Below are 3,568 nucleotides of genomic sequence, written 5' to 3'. Positions count from 1 at the left end.
CATCGAAAAAACTTTTTTGAAGGAAAAATTGATTATATGAAATATCAAATACTCACTAGCAATGCTTTTATATTCAAAGCAGACATTAACTAAATCAAACGATTTGTTTAGAGTTTGATCAATCAATTGGTTGTTCAAATCAATAATATTAAAGATATTAAATATATATATAAAATTATATATATTAAATATTTTATTAAATAATTATAAATATGAATATTTCTAATGAGCAGTTGGTTTTTTTTTTTGGACATTAACAATTTAATTAATTTTTGTTGTAAATAGATGTTTTTTTTCTAATTAAGATCCCTCATAAAAATTAAAGGAGATGGTGCCAAACTTTCCATGTGCCAAGAATAGCTCAATGACAGGTGCCCTTTCAGACGAACCAATTTTTTCCGTCCGCGCATTGTCTTATTCTAACTTAACAAGAACTCCATTCTCTCTCTCTCTCTTTGCCCAATTGATTATGGGGTGTTTCTTCATTTTCAAACTTGGCAACACCAAAAACAGTTCCTAAAACACCTTCTTGGCTGCAAACGCAGGCAATTGTATGAGAAAATACCTTTGCGGGTGCGTGCTAACGCTCTTTCTGTCAGCTCAAAACTCTTCACGTCTCTCTCGTCTTTACAACCCAGACTACTGAAATTTTTTCTTCCGCTTATATCTCTTCACGTTCGCTTTTCTCTCTAAATATGCTTCTATAGAGCTCTTGACTTATCTCAATATTGAGTGTTAAAACTGAGAAGAAAATGAAGAAGGAACAGAAGTCACACATTGAGGGTTGAGCTCTTCAACATGAAGAGAGAAGCTAAAATTGACTTAAGATCGTATTTAATTGATTTGATGAATATGTATATATGTACGTTAATCTTATTTTATAATAATAAGAATAATATGTGCTGGAGCTTGAAATTGGAAAGCGTGACTTTCCATGGTCCTCTATCTGTCTTTGAAGAGGAAGAGCTACTTGAAGGTACGCTTGGTGACTGTTTATACTTTAACGGAAAACTATAATTTTCTTTTGGAATTTTTATATTCTTTCTCATTTTCTCCTTCTTCTTTGCTTATCAAATTCAAAACCCTCTTCTTCTTCCTTTTTCTCTTTTTTTTTTTTTTGACATCCAATTTTGGGTATTTTCTCCTCTTTTTAGCTTGGGTTTTCTCTCGAAAGTTCTTAAGTTTTTGCTTTTTGTGAATCTTGCTGATATCTGTTTAATTTTGTTTTCTTTTATGTGTTGCAGCTTCCCTACCTTATGTTTTTGCTTCGTCTTTGTGATCTGGATTTGGTTGACATGAAAACTTTTGTAACTTTGACTCGATATTTACTATCCCTAAAATGAGAAAAATGGTCTGCTTTCAGTTCTGGGAAAATATGCTCGACTTTGTAGCCATGAATGATGTTTCCCAAGAAGGCAATCTTCTTGTACAGGTTGGGAATCCCTTCTCTGGGCACGCCGATTTTTGTCGACTCTTATTTTGTTTCCTTCTTAGGGCAGGAGCAAATTAGGTCTGTTTTTGTTTCCAGCACCATTTGTTGTTTGGTTCTGGGGGATAACAACAAACAACTTCTATTTCCTGGAGCAAATTAGGTAAGTTTACCCGCTAATATCTTTTCATGTTAGCTTTGTTTCCACATGTATTATGCAGCAATATTCTTCTGATTTTATGTGATTTATTTGGTGGATTTGTTCTAAGTTTAGATGCAATTAATCTTTTTCCCCTTGATGGGGTAGTTTCAATATGAATGAGCTGTTATCATGGAAGATTAGCCATTAAAGAAGGATTTAAGGAACTTGTTGAGTATAAAATTTAATTGGGACACATAAGGGGACTTGTTAATCAATTTGTATTTGTTCAGTCTAGATTTTAGACTTTTGCTTCCTGTTTTGGGTTGTCTTCCCTCTTCAATTAGGTGCTCTTTTAACTTGCAATCCTCACTGATAATAAATTTCATGGTATTGATTTAGATATTTGCCTTTTGAAGATATGATCTTAGGCAATTTCCATGTATTGGCTCACTTTGAAACTGAATTTCTTAATGGTAGTTTGTTTTTGACTTGTCGTAATAATGTCCCCTATTTCCACTGGATAACAGGTTGACTCATACTAGTGATCTTGTTAAACTAAATGTTGAGTTCCATTAGTTTTAATTTAAATGAATTCACTGAACAAGTTAGTGTTGCTTGACAGGTTGATGTCATTCTTTTCATGTTCTGATGCCATTATTAGTTCATTTAATAATGTGAGGAAGTCTAGGTGACATATTGATTCATATCACAGGTCTCATAATATACAAAATTCAGCTAATAAGGTTGAGTTTTTTGGTGGTGGGTTGGATATTTTCCTTGCATACCAGTTAACTAGTATTTATTTCTGGTATAATCAGTGATGAGCTGAATAAAAAAGTCTTGATGAAGTTCTATACTGTTCATGTGGTTGATTATCCTCAGAACCATCTTTTTTTCTATGATTTGTGGTCCTTATTTGCCCACATTTAATTAAGCATGGATAACCCTTATGGTTATTGAAACATATTTTATTGACAACTCAAGTGGTCAACTGTGGAGCCTTAGCTGCATAAATTTCTTAATTGGTGGAAGAATTAACTCTGTGCATAGCTTCACTAGGAATGTGGCTGTAGATTGAAGTCAAGGGATATGAAATCATGTGTACTTTGACATATTTTCATATGATAGTGTTGAATAGGACTTTTATATATTTGCAGCGTTTGTTTTTTTTTGGTTAAAAACTAAAATTTGCTTTGCATGAGGCCTGTGTATTGAAATTGTATCTCTCTCTGGAATTTTTTTCTAGATTTGTTCTTCTTGGAGATAACTGCATGTACTGGAATGAGATGCTGAATCATCAAAAACATTCTAAACATTTTATGCAAAAGCAATAGCATGAGCTTTCATGGCATTTTCATTTATGAAAGCCGTATAGCATAGTTTCTTGCATGCTATGAAACTTTATATCACGCAATTCTTTATGTCATTGTTCTATATCATCTCTTAGCTCATTTTCTTTCCATGGATCCTCAGTGAGTGCTTTATGACTCAAAACCAGAATATTGAAACATCAAAAGGTGTGGAAATGGTGAAACAAACAATCATCCAAGGATGAAATTTCCTGGATTTAATTGCAGCTATACTTTGGATAAGATGCTTATGTGTCAAGTGCATTGGGTCATTTTATACATAATGAGCTAACAGTTCTATAATAATTGATGATTCAACTGGAATGAGATTGACCATATGAAAAATTAAATTCCAACAAATGTTTTCATGCCCCTTTTCTTTAAGTAACTTTTGATGAATTCCTCTTGATAGGAAGACCGTTCATCTATTTGGCGGGCATATTTGGTCACATGAATAGATAGAAGCACAATTCCTTTTGTTAGAGAGATGGGTAGAGGACACTAACCATTAAGTATTAATCAAAGGATCGTATCTTTTTAATTCACATACTATAATAAATTTCATAAAAGGTGGATGAAATTACAATCTTGTCTCATAAAATGATCATTTTGAGATAAAATTGAAAACGTTTCTACATATTTCATGTC

General features: G+C 32.7%; 1 long non-coding RNA gene across 1 annotated transcript; it reads left to right on the top strand.

Annotated features, from left to right (window-relative positions):
• The first annotated feature begins 335 nt into the window (after positions 1–335).
• Positions 336–1,744, top strand: LOC123200401. The gene is made up of 2 exons (XR_006498545.1): positions 336–976; positions 1,245–1,744. It is a non-coding gene; the product is annotated as an uncharacterized LOC123200401 (long non-coding RNA).
• Positions 1,745–3,568: the final 1,824 nt, after the last annotated feature.

This window comes from Mangifera indica, chromosome 17 (assembly GCF_011075055.1).
Source record: "Mangifera indica cultivar Alphonso chromosome 17, CATAS_Mindica_2.1, whole genome shotgun sequence".
Classification (NCBI taxonomy): Eukaryota; Viridiplantae; Streptophyta; class Magnoliopsida; order Sapindales; family Anacardiaceae; genus Mangifera; species Mangifera indica.
This window is presented reverse-complemented; position numbering and strand designations above follow the sequence as displayed.